General features: G+C 40.2%; 1 long non-coding RNA gene across 5 annotated transcripts in view; it reads right to left on the reverse strand.

The window, feature by feature from the left end:
- The window catches only part of LOC141741776 (uncharacterized), a 77,269-nt gene that overhangs the window by 30,601 nt on the left and 27,892 nt on the right, over window positions 1-18,776 (reverse strand). For 3 of the 5 annotated variants that reach the window (XR_012586466.1, XR_012586464.1, XR_012586462.1), the window contains exon 1: window positions 808-15,843. This is a non-coding gene — a long non-coding RNA (uncharacterized LOC141741776). Of the gene's footprint in view, window positions 1-807; window positions 15,844-18,776 lie in introns of those variants that run through there. The other 2 variants (XR_012586465.1, XR_012586463.1) reach the window with 2 other exon arrangements.

Raw genomic sequence — 18,776 nt, forward strand, 5'->3', positions numbered from 1 at the left:
GGATGAAAGAAAACACTCATATTGTCTTGTTTGTAGAAAAGTTCTTAATGAGAATAACCCAATGTTTGAGATGAAAGCATCTTTGAGTCTGTTCCTTGAAGTAATCAAGCCATTTTCTTTCTTTAGCCCGTGCTGAACTCTAGGGTGGTTACCGGTTTATGTCAGGAAAATAAATATTAGAAAAGAGTGAACCAAGTCTTAATTATTAGCACGTTCCACTTTTTTTTTTTTTTTTTCCCCTCAGCTTATTTATTGGCATATCAGTGAGTATCATTTCCCATAACCAAGCTTATAAAAGCGGCAGAGAAAAGAACAATAATTAGATAATCTCTCTGACTTTTATAGGACTAAAAACTTCCTGCCCACAGATAGGCAGCTGAAACACTGGTTCTATTGAAATCAACATCAAAACTCCTAATGACTTTCACGGAGCCAATAGTGATTTGTCTGTCTGCTTGCTCATTTGGTCTATCTTGATTTATCTCAGGTTTGCTCTTCCTTTGTGTGCTTATTGCTCTTGATGCAGCCTATCAAGCCATGCAACCCCCTATGATAGCTCTGTGGAGATATATTTAATTTGATTTGCTGCTGGCCCCAGGAGTTTATTCTCTGTCAAACAGCTGCCTGTTGCAGTGAAACCTCGATATAGAGGAGCATAATGGTTTATGGATGGAGCATTTAACAACAACCACTGAATGGCATATGTCTGAAAAATATGTTCAAAACATAGTCGTGGCATATGCAAAGGCCATTGTTCTGACACAGTTACAAGGATACATCTGCAAATGCCGCACAGCAGAGAATTACCTGACAAGTGTATTGAAGAGTTTACAAACACTTCTGCTTTTGGAATGTTTCCGTACTGTACATTTTAGTCTATTACTTCTGATGAGGTTCCAATATAAGAATAAGGTAGCTTCAGTATTCATTGCTGTGCTTTGTTACTCTGCCATTCTTAATCTCTTTCCATCACTGCTTGTTTCTCTCTCTTCCCTCTGCCTCAAAAGAAAAAAGAAATGATGAAATAAATGTCTGCTGAGGATGACTGAAAAAAATCTATGTTAACAGAGAATTAACTGAGGTTGCTAAAGCAAAAAAGACACAGAAAGGCACAACATTTGCATGAGTTAATGGGAATAAGGAAACTAAAAAAATAGAAAGTGCTTGTGCTCCATCACTGCCAGAGCAGTCATTTGTAGCTACCCTGACACTGATCTACTGCTGCTGGCTTTATGCCAGAGTACATCCAGTAAGTGAAGTCCTGCCCTTGGTGAAAGTGCTTTGATATAATTTCAATAGGGCCGGCATTTTATGCACTTATTTTAACAGAGTGATTAATTCCTATTATTCCTACTTGTATGTTGCTTCTCCCACACGCTCAGGATCATATAGATGAGCAGTAAAACTGAAAATGGAAACACTAGAATGTCATGTTAGAATGACATTTTCAACTGGGCCTAAAAATGGTACCTTAAACCTTAGTGAAGTCTCATGGGAGCTGGATGCCACGTTCCCTAACAACTTGCCTGCCCACTCTCTTCCCTCGAGGTGCGATCCACCCACATCACTCCTCATCCCTTCAGGCAGTTACTTCCCCCTAAGACCTTCCAGCTCCATGGCTGCTGGGATTATTCACAAACATATTTCAGGGCTCTGAAGACCTCCCTGGCAATTAAACTATTTGAGCTAAACCAGTTCATTGTGAGAAAAGCATTCCCCAGATGGCATGTCAGAAGGGGCAAGTGGATACCAGCATAGAGCTAGGGGCTTCAGGTAATAAATTCTTTAGCCAGCACAGCTGGAGCAGGAAAAGGTTGTTTGAACAAGCCCTTATTATTATACTTCGAAAATCCTGGCCCCGTGGATCAAATCCTGACTTAACGTAGAGCAGAGATGGTCTGTGTCTACAAGGACCCTTTTGAAATTAAGCGGAGCATCACCTATGTGGAGTCAACTTCAAGTTTTCCTTGCCAGACAGACCCTCCTGGTGTAGATGTATTGCTGTTTGGCCCCAGGTCCTTGCTGCTCCCCTCCAACTGATTTACCACCTGGATTTCTGAAGTCTATATTCATCCAGCTCCTCAGGCAGTGTGGAATTACCAATACACGGCTTAGGTACTCACATGCGTACAGGTCTGTTCACTCTTAGAAGCATCTGAACAGATGCAAAACCAGTCAGGCTTGATTTCTAGATCCCAGCGTCATCTCACAGGCTGGGCAGCCGGTACATTGAGTACGTACGGCCCAAAGGTCCTCAGGAACCAGTTCCAAAGGGACATTTTTCACAACTATGCTTCAGTGCCAGAGCTGTGCTTTTCGGGCAGACGTTGACATCTAAAATGTCTTTGGTGAATTCCAGTTCTCAAAAATCCAGATTTCTAACAGATACTCTTAAAAAACAAAACAGTTTATTTTTAAAGAGATATCTTCTTTCTCAAATAAACCATGTTTTACTTTTGTTAACTGGTGAGTAATGCACTTAATGACAGCTCCATGCTAATCATCGCACTCAAAAAAATGGCCTGTGAAGTTATTGGGGTTTACAGGGATATACCTCCAGTTTTGATCTGTTAGTTTTCTTTATAGGAGGAGACAACACATTTGTCCTCAAAATGTTTTGGTTTTGAGGACTAACTACAGATGTCTGGCATTATAAGCACAAATTTGTCATCAGGATTTCACTGGAATGAGGAAGAAAAAAATCCCGCTTCCTCGCATGCTGTCAATCAAGTGACTGACACTTATACGACAGTCTCAGCTGAGCTCTTCACATGAAACTATGGCATATTACGGCAAACTTCCAGGGAATTGCCCTTTTTAAGGAGAAAAAAGAAAGGAAAAATGATATTTACCTTTTTCTCACTAGGGTATGTCTGTACACAGCAAGCAAATTTCATAAGATTGTTCCGTGAGTGACAGACTATCCTAGAGTGGTCACACATGTCCCAGCAATGAGAGGCATCAAGACATTTTGAGGGGAAAATCTGCAGAATAACTAATCCAAGTAAATCAGAAAATAGTCATAATCAGTAATAGGATTAAAGTCCTGATCCAGATTTTCTTTTGTAGTTTCTGTACAAAATACTGTTGCAACATTTTATCAACAGGATAGCAAACACCCATGCCGGAATACAGCAGTAAAATGGACAATTAAAATAATCACAACAACTACTACAACATTTTATTTGGTTATTTTTAATTTTTTAAAGATTATTACTATTTTAAATGCATGTGGAGGTACCAGCTGTCAAGTCCCTCCCATGTCTCCTGGGGTCTTCTTAAACTGGTAACCACCTGCAGGTTTTGAACATACCTTTTTTTAACCCTTTTGGAGCCCTGATGAGCTGCTAATCTGAATGCCACGAACACAGGCCACCCTGAGACCTGCTGTGTGCTCCTTGTGGGTGCCTCCACATCCAGATATTCCCATTTGTTCTCCTTTCACACCAATAGTCACCTTTCCCTTGCAGTTCTCTGTGGTTCTACCCCAAACCTCAAAGAGGCTGTCTCCGTGGAATTCCCCCAAAGCTGTCTATGGATTGTTACAGCGTTTGCAGTCTCTGGGGTAGCCTTTAAAATTCTCTCATACGTGCAGTTTTTTGCTGTGCACTGTAAAATACCGCATTGCTACTCTTACACCTCGCTTTAGTAATTGTTTTATACAGCACTTCAGACAGCAAATCTTTCCTGTGCAATAGTAATGCAGTGTCATCTGGAAAATTATTGAGTATATTTAATCACTTTTATGGGATGTATGTTCCCCCCTGAATAATGAGGCTGTGGTTTGTGTGTTTTCAGTTGTGTTTGGTGCTTCAGGTGTTTTTCTGCCCCTCAGAGAGTAGAGAAGCTTCAGGGTATAGCAAAGAGGTCCTAGGAACATTTCAAACCAAGAATAAAGTTATCGAGGCGGGAGAGTAAGCAAAAGGTGATTGTAGGAGAAAACTGGATTAAAGTGAAACCTACCACAGGTCTCGTGTCTGCTGGGTCAGTATCAGTCTGCCCTGGATCTTCTGATGTCCTTGAAGTTTTTCTTGAGGAATTGGAAATGTTTTTTTCTGTGCTCAAACAAGAAGCCTACTTATGTATTTTTAAACAAGGTGCTGTTTTGTCTGGATGTATTGTTCTCTGAGTAGAATGTTGCTGTGCATTTCGAATGGGCAAACAATCTAATTAGAGAAGCATGAGGAGGTCCGATAAATACTGCTTGAAGTGGAAAATGAAAAATGTCTGGAGGCACCAACAAAACATATCTTTTGAATGTTAACAAAAACCATTTAATCTTCATGGTAAACCCATCCACATCTCTCAGATTCTAGAGAGGACATGAGTACATGCGCAGATTTTGTATGTTTATTGCAGATTATTATAGGAGTGATCTGGGTTATATTTTGAAGCCTTTCTTATGAATAAAGAAGTGTGGAAGAATGTAATATGTTTAGTTTGTAAAAATGCCAGCTATAGAGTGAAAATCAGAGGAACCTTTAGAGGAAATAGCACTACCTTTTTGATTCAGTGGGATTTCCCAGTTTACCCTGGCTAGGATATAACTCAGTAAGTGGAAAAAACACGTTAAGACACATGAAGATATGAAAAAGCAGCGTGAAGATAGTTTTTGCAATCCTTTCTTAAGTGGCTTGGGGTTACTGTTTTTTAAGAGAAGGAATTTATCGTGAAATTTGTCCAAAGGGATGGGGAGCAGCTGAGCATAGAGATCATCAGAAGGGAACATGTAAAGCTTAAAATTCCAAACCTTAATTTTTCTTACTAACTTCCCCCTCATGAATCCAAGTAATTCTGCTTCTTCACTTCTTTCTGTACCACGACAGTACTTTGTTGGTAGCTATATGTACTAAAACGTGCACTCTACCTGTTCATAGATTTTTTCGTCCAGTAGCATCTGTAATTCTTTCTAATCTACTTAAGGGATTTAACCAAAGTATTAACATGAGCCAGAAGGCATAATGTTGTTATTCTGTCAGAGAATAACATGAATATCCTTTAGTATAGGTAATGTCTGTACTTCAAACCTCCGTTTTTCTATACTTTACCATTTTCTTCCTTTCCGTTCTTTGTTTTCACTGTGGAAGTGTATCAGTTCTCTCCATCTCTGTTTATTTATATGATCAATAATTTAACACGAGATATTTCCCAAACAACCCCCTGAAAGAGGTCTAGGTGAGACTAAATGCACTGTCAAGGGATCGTTCAGATTCTTCATTTTATCAGCTCCAGTGCAACAAGCTATGCGGGTGTTGAGTCTTAAGCCCATTTCTTTGAGTTAATTACGGATGTACCCTGATGAATTAAGACTACAGGTTGTGTCAACATTGTATCAAATTATATCAGACAAAGCCAGCCTCCATTGTCTGTGCTCCAAGCTGGGCAGATGTGAGCTAGCTCCATTTTGGAAACTGAGCAGGCATATTAGTGAAATGATCGGTTGAGGCTCATAAGCTTTGTTGATGAGCTGACTTGGGTACAAGTCTGGAGCCATGTGTTTAAACAGTTTCAGATCAGAGCAAGCTGACATCCCATCAGTTGTAACACGGGCAATCCATGTTTGCCATTCTCTTCCCTCTGCAAAAGGAAGATGATCAGATGGGACAAGCAATGAAGCCAGAGTCAATGTGTTCGGATGAGTGCCTTACCCAGGGCTCTGCTGGGTCTCCTTCTTGGCCAGCACCGCTGGGCCAGGAGCTCGAGTTTGTATCACATCCTTTGCAAAACCTGGCCATATGCTGACACAGGTCACCCTAGTATAGCGTTAGGCTGCTGGCAAACTGGGAGGGTTCTAGACTGGTAGGTACTAAGGCTTCTGATCCTTTCTAAACCACCTTCAGAGGCAGAAAACACATTTTTCCTTTATCTCAATGCCTTTGCAAAAGATTTACTATTATCCTTGTTTGCAGTAGACAAACATACCCAAAGATTCTAAGGTTTGATTTGGCAATTGAGCTTATAAAATAACAAACATAATCCCTCCATCCTCCACAGAACAGCTGGTGCAAACTTATTAAATGGCAACCTCATTTTGCACTGGCTTCTGTTGGGTTTTTAGCTATTCTGCTCTCTGCTTAGTGTGCTCAGTCCACATGTTCTTCTTTCTTCTCTTTATTTCCACTAGCCTTTCTTCTATTTACTAATTATTTGCATTTCAGTACCTACTGTTTTGTATGATATTTGATGCTTTGCTTCATGTAATATTACCTTTGATCTAATGAATGCTATCACCACAAATGCTGTCATCACTCTTGACTTTTCACTCTATGATATTTCTGAACTCCTGTTAAAATTAACACTTCGTAACCTTTTCTGATTGCACTCCCTCCCCTTCCACTCTGTGTTTGAAAACTTCTCATATTCTTATTATGGCACACCTCTTCATTGCTGTCTGTCTTCCCATCTGCTCGCTTTTCTTTGAGACCCCAGCCTATTCCATGGACATTTTTATTCAGATAATCTCTGTTAGTGTTATTGGGCCTCTGTGAACCAGCAGATATTTAGAGAGCCTTGCTGTTCAGCTTTCCTCGATTAAGATAGAAGCAACAGAGAATAAGGTTATATGGATATTTTGCTTAAAATGTGCATAGGAACAATAAACTCCTGGGAAGAGAGAGTCACACACAGAGCGCACGCAATCACTCCAGTAATTAACCCAGATACAAATACCTGGCTCCCACCTGACAAAAGTTTAGCCTGACTGGAAAGAGTTTACCTCATCCTGGATACTCTCTTGCTGCCTGATGCAGTTTTAGCTATAATACTTACATTAATTTACTACTTCTTGACTAAACAGTTCTTTCATATATTAAGACAAAATTATAAAAAGTGTAAAAGTGCTGTTTCATGGATTTCCTATAGCAGCATAAGTGCGGGTACAAGTGTCTTGCTAAATATCTAAACATAGATAATCCTTTCTTTCTTCTTCCAGGCAACATTTTTTTTTCTTTCTAACTTATCCCACGAGTGAAAAATCATTGCTAACTTCATTTTTTGCCTTCACTGTGAATTTCTTTCCTGGAGCAATAATAAGAAATAATGGGTGTAATGCTTTCCGTCAGAATCCATAGTGTGTAACAAATTCTCTGTTGTTTTATTTGTTGTTGCCATATTTAATTTAAGTGTATTAATTTTTCTCCTTGGCTTTTCTATTTTATTTTAAGTTCAGAGGGCCTTCCAAACCTTTTTGTAATATTATTTTAGGAGCCAGAGCAGTTAGTTTTGTAGTTAGATGTGGAAACTAAGATTCAGGTCTCAAGTCTCCCACTTCCTTTGGATTCACTTCAGCTGTTCCCTTTTTTTTTTTTGAGCAATCACCAATAACCAGTTGTAGATGTCCAGCTTAATAAACAGGTTGTAAAGCACAACAGTCAGAGGCTACAACTTAAACTGGGGTAAGAAGAGAGGTGTTTTCTTGGTGTCCCCAAAAAGCAGGCCAGTTGAGCCACAGAAATCAGTATTTTGTTAGTCTTAATCCCTCTGTGTCTCAACTGACCTTTTTGCAAAATGGTTGCAATATAGAATGCACGAAGAAGGAATGTTCAGTCTATTTAAAGCTTGTGAAACATTGCACAGCTCTAAGTGGATTGCAGTTGACAGGTGCTAAGTTAAATGATGATATTAATTATTTTCTGTCATTGTGAGATGGTTCTGCTTAAAACAGATTTGGAAAAAATGTCTGGACAGGCAGATTCTTTTGTCATATCTGAGCAAATTTAGCACATCCAAGGACAAAAAAAAAGAAATCTTCAGTTCCTCATTTATATCTTTGTGACCCTGTTTTCTTCATTAGTTCATAGTTAGAAGAGACATTTGTAGTGTATATGGTATCAATAATAATCTAATGTTCAGGTTTTAGTCTGGAGGTCCAAATATTTTGACAAGTAAGTAAGGTGTCTCACTAATTAAGAGAGGGAAAATGGAGATTAGAGAATCTTAAATCTGCACCATCTGGATCAGACTTGCTGGGACCTGGTCTGTGCAGATAGCGTCTGTCCACCTGAACAGAAGGCTGGAGGGACAGAGTGATAACGAGGACTAATCCATCCTTCTAAGTGTTCTGGTAGTGGCACCAGCTGAGTAATGCAGTCACAGAATGCAATTCGTTCTCATTCCAGGCTGAAGTGGCACTCGGGTGTGAGACTGATCTTTGTGCTCTGTGTCAACAGCACAGCAAACACCTCACTGGCCTTCATCTCCTGCTAGACACCCAAACCGTTCCACCATGCTGCCGAGATCCAGGCTTACCTGCTGCCTAGTCTGGTAAACATCAAAACACAGAGGAGATTTTTTTATGTATGATAAAGAAAACAGGGGTTGCAGGAATATACATTATCCTTTGAGAGCTCTCTGAGAGCTCTCTCAAGAAAAAAAAACCACGGTAAATAACACATTAAAATGCTGGTTTTAAAAGTCTTTTCAGTATCTCTTTAGATCTGAAGAGAATATGTCTGTTGTCATTTTCTTTTCTGTTCCTTTGGCATTTTGAAAATATACAGCTGCTTGCTCAAGAGAGGTAATGGATTTGAGGACAGACATTCTTGATTACGCTGCAAATAATTGAAGACCTTTCTGCCCATGGTATTCTTAAAGGTTCAGTTTTACAGAATCACTCTAAATACAGAATCACTCTAAATACAGAATCACTGCTCGGGCATTTCATCCAGCAAATACGAGCTCCCGTTTCATGGACATACTAAGCACTGAAATCTAGTTTTAGGAGCATAAGCATGGGAATGATGACTGCTGAGTTCCTTGGCTTCCAGGCGCAGGTTGGCATGGGGGTGTTTTGTTTCCTCAATTCTTTCTGGCTAATATTTGCTGAGTGATTTCTCAGAAATAATTTAATCTCTTTTGGCTCTTTTGCAAAATGGGTAGCATTCTGTTCTTATTCACTTAAATGCTGTTTGATGGTACACTGAGATCCTGGAATGAAAGCTGCTACATAACTTCAAAACATTGTCGTTAAGTTAAAAAAGAAGCAGCATCATGAAGTATGGATTCAGCTGCTAAAGCTGGAGACTGAAAAAAACACAAGAGAGTTTTACTCTGGTATTCTAGATCTAGATGGCTTGTTAGGTCCAAAACTGACAATATTCCAGTGCCTCATTCAAGCAGATCACCAACAAAGCAGGGAAACAGTTTAAGCAGGAGAATTTGAGGCCTTCATCTGCAGCATAGTCTTTAGTATACATAGTAATTTATTTCTTTTTATTTCACTTCCATTCCAGATGGGAAAGTTTTGCCTAGCCAGCTCAGTTTGGTTTTCCAGGTAATTATCGCATTACATTCTTTTGATGGTGGTAAATTGTAGTGCAATTGTAGTTTAGACTCTATGAGATTACTATTTTATTTGCAATCTTTTAATTTCTAAAATTCTTCTCCTGGCTGCAAAACTAAAAAAGACTGTCTTTCTTTTCTTGGGGAAAATTAAACATGCATTTTACTGTATTGTTATTAAATGCCACTTATGTTATTCCACTTGTTCTAAGCAAAGAATGAACCCTTTAAAAAAAAAATAAATAAAAACTTACTTACCCTTACATCCAACCTATGGGTAATCTATCCTTTAAGTTACAAAAAATATTCGTAATAATCTTTAAAACAATTTACACATCCCACCAGTGTTCACTTCCAAACCCAAGCTACACTTTTTTCCTGTCACCTATACATATTTAATATACTTTGGGACTTATAAAACAATACGTCTTAGGCCAACAAGCATACAGCTGTTCAAAGCAGGTTTTAAATTATGTTCTTGGCCTGTAGCTAACAGTATGCTTATAATATAGAATAGTAACAGTAAATAAAAGACAAAGAAATAACCAGGAAATATAATCAGGAAAGAAGAAAATAATCTCCCTTAATAAAAAGGAGATTGCATTACATAGTCATGGCTCCAAGTGCCATTAGGATGTTGGGTCTCCATTATCTATAATACCTGAAATATTTAATTTGCAGCTATGAGCAATCTTTAACACACAAAAAGGCAGGGCTCATGCAAAAGTAATTTGGAAGTAGTCAAATACCCCAACTTTCAGTCTCTTTATTGTCTGAGATATGATTTCAGTACTTTAGAATACATTTTTCACACTGTCAGATTCCTTATTTGCTTTGTTGTCTAACTTTAACTATGTCTTCTTTCCCCCTGCTTCTTTTTTTTGGGTCTATAACAAATGCAGAGCTGGTGAGTTGCCATTAAGGGAAAGACTGCAGTGTCATAAAGAAAACCACTGTGAAGTCAGGGATTCTGTCACAAGCTATTAATGAGAGGGGTAGGTATAAAATCAGGAGATTCAAATCAATGAAGCCATCTTATAGGATGAATATTGGTACTGTATTTTCCAAGGATGTGTTATCAAGCCCTTCATTTGCACAGCCATGAAGAGCTGCATGTTTACTGAAGTGCTTCATTAAATTCCCGCCTGTGGCATCAATATACATACATTCATTGGCAAGGTGCAGCTCTGAACAGTAAAACATTCTCATGGGGACCTGGAATTTCTATTGTACTATGATATTTCAGATTTTACAAGCTTGAGTAAATTTGGAGTTAGGCACCTTTTGCAGAACTGATAAGGAATGCGTGCATGGGAAATAAGGAGTAAGATTTCACGCTGCAACACTGAGGCAGAGTTACATGATTCGGTGCAACAACTGTGCTAGTTTGTCCTGAGGATCCACAGGCTGGCCCCTGAAGTGATGTAATACTCCTTTTTTCTGTTGATGTCACTTGAATTACGATGGCTTACTCAAGCTGAGGATCTGATCCTATAAGTTAGTGGAAAGATTATTCCCCTTTGGTGACTTTGAGCCAAAACAGAATAGAACTGTGAGAGTGGGAAACCGAATTAGTCATAGGTGATAATTCAGGAGCACCAGCCCGAAGCTCTGCTCAGGGCACAAGAGGGGATAAGGCGAGATGCTCCCTAATTCAGGGCATGAACATAAGTCTTTATGCAAGTTATGCTGCTGGGAAATAAAGCTATGATAGCGATGTTGTGTGCTTTTAACCTTCAGTACATTTATGTGGGAAAGCAAGGGGGATGAAAATGTGTAAATGTGCCTGTCAGAAACCTTGATCAGTCTGGGAGGTTTATAATATGCTTGTAAAAATATACAATGGTCTATGGCTTTTATATGGTAGTTCCTAGGACAGAATCACAATTTTTTAAATAACTGATACTTAAGTCATAGGAGAGCAAGTCATAAAGAAAATTGTAGTGAGATATTTTTCTCATGTTAGAAGGCTTTGTGTCTTTAACGAATGGCATGTTTCGGCCTCCATCAGGCAGGCTCTTATTCTGTACATATTTATTCATATGCTTAACCTTGGGCTCTGTGAATTGTCCCATTAACGGCCCCCCTGATGCCCTGCCTTAATACCAGTTAGTTAAGCTTCGTAACAGCAAGGAACCCTGGAGAGAGATTAGGATGCCATTGCTCTAAGTGCTGTACAGACACACAATAAAAAAGACAGTCTCTGCCCCAAAAATCTTCCAGGTAATGCCGAGAGAAGACAGATGGATACAGAGAAACAGGCTCAGAGAGAGTATAGAAAATGCCAAAATGATCAGTCTGAAAGTCAAAAGTCTAGCCAGGTCTGACTTTTGGCAGGCTTTATGTTACTGAAAAGCTTAAAAGAAGACACGTAAGTTCTTTCAGAGGTACTTGAAGAGTACATGTCTTAGGGGTGAATCAGTGAGAGGACAAATTAAAGTTCCCCCTGGAAAGCTTAAACCAGTGGGATGAAAATTATGCATATCCACAAATCTTTGCAGGACTGGTGCCTATGTGTTCAGGGTGATTTTTCACATGTTTCTCATTATGTATTTGGATTGTATAGTCAAATTTTATATGCTTAGCTTTGTGGGGGGAAATAATTAAAGATTAATAAACAGATTCAGCACAAGAGAATTCTAATTATGAATAAGCTGAGTTCTTCAGCTTGGCAAAATGTAAGAATAGATATATAGGAGCTGTATGTGGAAAACCTCCGTAAGATTAGTATTCCTTAAAGGCAAATACAGCTTTCACTATTTATGACTCTCCTCTTGGACGGTTGCTTTGGTTTTTTAAAAAATTTGGTATTTCCTTAATTTCTTTCTTTTCCTTCCTATTCTCTTTATGCCATGGCTGAGGAATTGCCACCATTAATATTTCATAACCTCCAGAGTACGGGCTAAAAACTTGGTAATGTAGAAACAAATCACATTTTGGTATTAATGTAATATTGCGGAGTGTAGTTCTCAAGGCTGTGCAAAGAAAGGATTAGACTTTACGGCGGAAAAAACCTAGCAGTAAAAATGCGTCCAGCAAAACACATTGAGAGTTTTTAAACAGTTTAAACAATTTTATCACATCCTGTAGTGACTTATTAACAGTGTCTTCAACCTTTATATATTCCAATAACAACCTGATGTCTTCATTTTATCTTATGGAACTATAATTGGCTGAATCCAGGTACCAGTGCCTGGAGGCCATACAGTCTTATAGACTTTAATGGCTCATTAGGTATTTATTCACTTTAACTTAAACAGCTCAGCCATTTGTGGAAAATGAGCCTTTAAAATAGAATTAGGGCTTTTTTACCTAAGTGTAGTGTATAACCTGAACTGCCACTGAATTTAAATTTCCAAACCTGCCAGTTTAATTTGGCCTTGCTGTCTTCCCTTTTCAAAATGGGTTATAGCTTTGTAATAACTTCTTATGCTGAAGAAGTATGCTGGTGGTAATTAAAACTGCTTGAATTAAACAGAATGATTCCTTTAGTTAAAAAACAAACCAACCCCCACTAAATGTGTGGTTAATGTATTGCAATAACTCATGCTGACAGGTGTCATCTCTACAGGCTATCTCTAGCCTTTAATCATCAGAAAGCAGAGACTGGAGGGGTCCTAATTAATCTGAATTTTATCCAGGGTGGTGGGTGGTTCCACTTCACTGTTCAAAATAGCACAAGCCTCAACACACATGGTGCACCTTGGGTTGTGTCCAAAGCCACGAGCCTATGAGAGAAAGAGACTGTAAAAGATCACAGAGGATGGGGAGAACGTGATGGTGAGTTGCCTTTAACAGTTCCAGCTAAATCCTCCACTTTGCCTGTTGAACAGTTGTCACACAACAGGCAAATCTAGTCTCCTCTTTTGCTGACTGATCTGGAAGGCCTGACACAGGGGAAAATGTGGTTTGTGTGTACGATTTCACAGCTCTGTGCAGGAGATCACAGAAGGATGCTGGGCTCACGGCACTCCCTGCCTGATAAAGCACAGTCCTCTCGGTGAAAGGTACAGAGCTGTGGTACAGCAGGTAGGGACCTGCTGCCGTGTTGAAACTGAACCTATCACTAGGAGCGGCCTGGGAGAACGGCTCTGCTGGGTACAAACTCTCTCTTGTCTCCCATTCGTGCAGATTCTCTCTGCACACGGTGAAGGTGACTGAGAGTCAGCTCCTTCCATACTGTTTGGAGTCTCTGCTTTTTTCCTGAAAAAATATAGTTAGTTCAATGAAAATGTGCCGTAACCATAATGTTGTTGAATGGTTTTGTTACAAATTACTATGCAAGGAGACATGCTCTCGGGCTTAAAGGAAGTTCATTTCTGTAATGTGGTTAGCTTTATGTAGCAGTCACTGATTGTTTCTCGGTGCGTGCAAGTTTTGCTAAAGTGAACTCTCATCCTTCACTGCCCAACAATGACAACATGGGCATGTGGCATGTGAAAAAGAGAGCATTATGTGAAGGACACCATGGAATTTATTGCTGCAGTATGCTTTTTGCATCATGAGGGTCTCTGTAGGAAGGATGAGGAAGGGAGGAAGGCTAGGGAGAGTTCTTGCCCCTTGAGCTGCTGGCTCTGGTAGATTAGTAATAATGACAGGTGAAAATTCTGTTCTAGAGCCAAGCCACACAATGTTCCATTCCGGTAGGTCTTTCAGACACCTATATCATTAGGCTCAGGCTTCACAGCCTAAGAGAAGTTTTATTTTATGAATACATAACATAATAATATCTGGAAATAGCTTTTACGCTGCCATTTTTTATGTTTCCTTTGTTCATTTCCATTATTTATATGGTCTGAAAATGTCCATATTTGCTCTGGTTTTGTTGAAAAAGACACTATATATTTTGCTGGGAGAGGGTCTGCATTGGTTTTGTAAAGGGGAAAATATAAAGCTCTTAAAATGCTTCGGAATCAAGATTACATCTTTAATATGAAGAGATTGTGATGGACTACGCATGCTTCAGACTCAGGCGGGCATGGAGGTGGGGGCTAAAATACAGCATTGTTAGAGTTGTGGTCTAAAGAGTGAACAGGATGAACCTGAGGAAAAGCAGGTTTTGCTTGTTCCTCCATTTAGAATTAAAGAAGCAGTAAAATACTGAACGATTCTGTCTCTTCCAAGGCGATCATTAAGGTTAGTTAGTTACTTTAATTCACTTAGAGTGGTGCTTAAGGACAATTTGTTCCCGATTCCCCCCTGCTAACTGAAGCAAATGGTTTACTTTTCTTTTCCTCCCTTTTTACCTGATGAGACCGCAAAAGGCACTGTGAAGAAAGAAAGGCCGGAGACAGGAGACTGTTTACTCCTGCCACGTCCCCTTTCATTATTCTGTGTCCGTTTTCTGCATGTTGAACAGCAGAAAAAAGTATCTACAACTTTTAATACCCAGTTTAAATTGATTGCAAATAAGTGGCACAGGAATGAATGAGCAGTGAACTCTGTTTCAGGGCAGGGAAACAGCAGAGGCTGACTGTAGCTTGGTGACTCTTTCTTTTAAGCTTGTATAGGCTCTGCTGCTCTGACGCTACCTCCATTGATCAGCACCTTTGACAAATGAGTCCATTATTGCCCATACGAAATTTTTCTATGAACCATTTTTTAAAAAGCAATATATCTACAAAATTAAACCCTGGACAGCTTTTAAGACTGTCCCTCTCCCCCAATAACATGGTTGCACTTAGGAAAGGTTCGTTGATGTTTAATTACTGCAGACAACGCGGGGATGACGTCTGTTATCTATGCTATTGAAAAAATAACAGTGATAGCATCGTCAGGACTGAATGTAGCTAATGCTGCTGCATCCTGTACCCTATCAGAAAGGCAGTACCCCACACCACGCAGTGAACAGAGGGGCCACAGTCCCTTAACCTCCTCTCTTTCCATCCCAGTAGATCCATCCCAAGAAACATTATTAGGATAATGGTTCTTCTGGGGCAAGATAGTTACAGCTAAATCAACATTACCTCCTAATGAATGATGGTTTTCCATGGAGCTCTTGAGTTGGGCCTAGCTCTGCTTAATTTAAAGTAGCTGTGTTGACATAATATATTTAGACTTCTGTAATGTGTTTGACTTAGTACTGCACAACATTCTGATTAAAAACAATTATCGCTATACAAAATCGGTGTTGTACATATTAAACGGCTCCCAAACTGTCTTGATGATAGCTTGCAGAAGGGAGCTCTAAATCAGGAATCGTTTCCAGTTCCTCTGGGTTCTCGCTAGGGTTCGGCACAGAAACTCCAGCAAAGGCCTTAATGAGGCAAAGGGCTGATGTCAGGAGCAAGTCAGGGTTGTGTGGTGGGGTGGAAGTTGTCCAACGTCTGCTTTAAATATAACAAGACCTAGCCTTATAATTTAGGCCGCATTTTTCCAGTAAGTGCTGCATCATAGAAGTGAATTAACCTGAAACAGTGTGGAGGACATTGCACATACCCAACTGCTTGTGACCGCTCAGAGTAACGAGGTAACTGAGGAGGCTGACGCGTGACTGAATAGAGAAGTAGGGTGAGGCAGGTTGTACTGCGTTACCAACGGCAGAACTAATTTTCTGGCAGAGGAACATCCCATCAGCTTGAGGAAACTGTGCCTCTTTTCTTAAAGCTTCTGTGCAGGGCGTTGGTGTGCGAGTGCTGGAGCGAGGCTGCAGGGCCCCCGTGAGGCGGGGCGGGGCTGCCTCGTGCTGGACAGAGCCGGTTCCAGACGGTTCTGGGCGGTTCCGCAGCTGCCCCACCACAGGGCACAGCTGAGCCCCCTCAGCGACGCTGGGGGTGCCTCTGTGGAAGGGTGTTGAAGAAAGGGGCAAAACGCTGCCTGGGAGTGAGGGGGGAAAATGTGAGAGAGCAGAGTGAACCCCAGGGGAGGAGGAGGAGGAAGAAGGGGCTCCGTGTGCTGGGCCAGGGATTCCCTGCAGCCCCTGAAGGACCCCAGCCAGGATCAGGCGGGGATGTCCTGAAGGAAGCTGCAGCCCTTGGAGGGGACTCAGGCAGGAGCAGGGGAAAAGCGTGAGGAGGAAGGAGCCGCAGTGAGGAGCCATTAGGTACTGAGTGTAGCCCCCAGTTCCCCATCGCTCTGTGCCGCTCGGGGAGAGGAGGCGGAGGAGCTGGGAATGAAGGAGTGAAGCTGAGCCTGGGAAAGAGCTGGGAGGAGGAAGGTGTGGTTTTAATTTTGTCTTTTTCTTACCATCCAAATCTATTCTAATTGGCAATAAATTAATTTTCCCTAAGTCAAATCTGCTTTGCCCACGATGGTAATTGGTGAGTGATCTCCCTATCTTTATCTTGACCCGTGAGCTTTTTCATCTGATTTTCTCCACCCATCCTGTTGGAAGCGAGCGAGGGAGTGAGAGGGGCTGGGTGGGTGTCTGGATGCAGCCCAAGGTCAACTCACCACTACCTCCTTTCTGAAAAGGTTCAGAATACACATACAAGAATCTGATGTGGAAAACTCAGGGTAATCAACATATTAATCTGGTTGAAATGAAGGTTTTGATGTACTTTGATTAAAGTACATCAGGGGACAGGCTGTATGAGGCACAGCAGACGTTTCCTTAACAAGCAAAGTCAGGATAAGATCCAGCTAATTTTAAACTATAGTGACTAATTCAAATTGAAGATCTGGCTTATACGTAAGTGGAAAAATAACTGACCTGTGTTGACTCTGAAACAAAATACTTAGCAACTGAAAGGAGGGTGAGACCCAGTGAGAGACAACTGGAGCCAGTACAAATTCAGGTCAGACTTCGGATGCTAAAATTTCACGCAAAAAATAGCCAAACTTTGGGATGAACTGCAGAGGGCTATAGAAGACTTTTCATTATTTAATTTTATTATCTTTCTAATATCTATCTGTTCTAATTCCTGCCACAAAATATGATCAAGAAGCAGGAGTTACCAAGTGACGTATTTTGACCTGGATTATACTGGAAGTCACATAGATAAACGTAGTATTCCCTTCTGGTATGAAAACTCGATGAGGCTGAATGAGATCACAGCCTGCAAAGATAGCATTCACTGTCTCCTAGCACCATAAATGATTAGAAGCAGAATTATAGCATGGTGATTTCATGTCAGAGGACAATGCTTTATTACTGTTTGATTTACTTAGTAATATAAGTACATTGAATCAGACCAGGGGAAACTGCTTTAGAATTAATTTTTTCTTTAGGTCAGTTATTTTTGTTTTGTTCTGTCTTTTTAGTGACCTTCATCTGAGTGTGAGAGATCCTATAAAACAGGAATATGATGGTTTCCTTTAAGTTATGATTCACCCAAATATAGCACTAGTGAAACAGCAATCTGCCAAGGGGACGAAGGAGATTCAAGGGACTTGGCAACAAACTGATGACCTAAATATTAACATAGCATGGATTCTTTTTGTAATTTCTATGAAAACGATAATAGCTACTGTTGATTACTAGGTAGCCACTGTTGAGTCACATTTATGTACTCAAGTGAGAATTTATACCATTTGATTTTCCCATGTATAAGGTAAATCTGGTCTAATTTAGAAATACAGGTTCTCTCTACAGTCCAATGGAAATAATTAAGCCTCTCCCAGGATGATCATCTCATTGTCAGTTCCTGAGATAGATAGGCTAACATAATTTCCAGAAATATCTGTATTACTACATATCACTAGAGGTATTCTAAACAGGTGCCTAACTTTCAGACTCCAACAGATAAAATGTTCAGTGCTGGCTTGAACAACTCTGTCTCTCTGCCTATGGTTTCTTGTTCCATGCTGCCCATTTAGTTGCGCCCGCTGTTTGTGGAGCTCTGACATGAATCACCGGGAACTGTCCTACTCCCCGCTGCAAGAAGATGAGTAGGTGGGGGTTGCTGCCCAGGAAATCTTTGTGCAGTTGTATCCTTGATCAGCTAAAGCAGGGAGATAACCATACCTAGATGCTCACCCTGATCACAAGCCTCTGTAAATAGGTCAAATAAATAAGACGATTTGCACTTGGGAAAGTTGTCATCCTTTGATGTAATCTGTCTAGATCAGTGTGGGCAACATAGGACAGGAACTGAGTTCTATAGCTGTGATTTAATGAAGGTGGTGATCCTTAACTTTCCATTAAGGCTAATTCAGTGTTTTTCATGGGCACTTAAATTCACATAAAAAATACATTCTTTGCTATTGTATAGTTTCCGTCAAATTAACCTGTGAGTACCCCACCCTGAAAGGTAACACTGCTGTATTCCATGCAGCAATACGACATACCACATTTTCAGTGAATGCATTGCCCTTGGGTACACCAGGGGTTAGTTAAGCAGTATTTCTGGATGTTTGATTACCATGTTGAGTTAATTAATGGGCTGCATGCGATCTCTATTAATTAGACTATGCTCAAGCCTTGATAAAGTGTATGTCCTTATAGTACAGCATAATAGTTTCACATATCCTCTACCAACTGTGGTTAATTACAAGCTCATTGTGATTGCAGGATTTAAGCGAGGAAAAAAAATATAAAATACTTTTTTTTAATGATT

The sequence above is a fragment of the Larus michahellis genome, chromosome 4 (assembly GCF_964199755.1).
Source record: "Larus michahellis chromosome 4, bLarMic1.1, whole genome shotgun sequence".
NCBI classification, from domain to species: Eukaryota; Metazoa; Chordata; class Aves; order Charadriiformes; family Laridae; genus Larus; species Larus michahellis.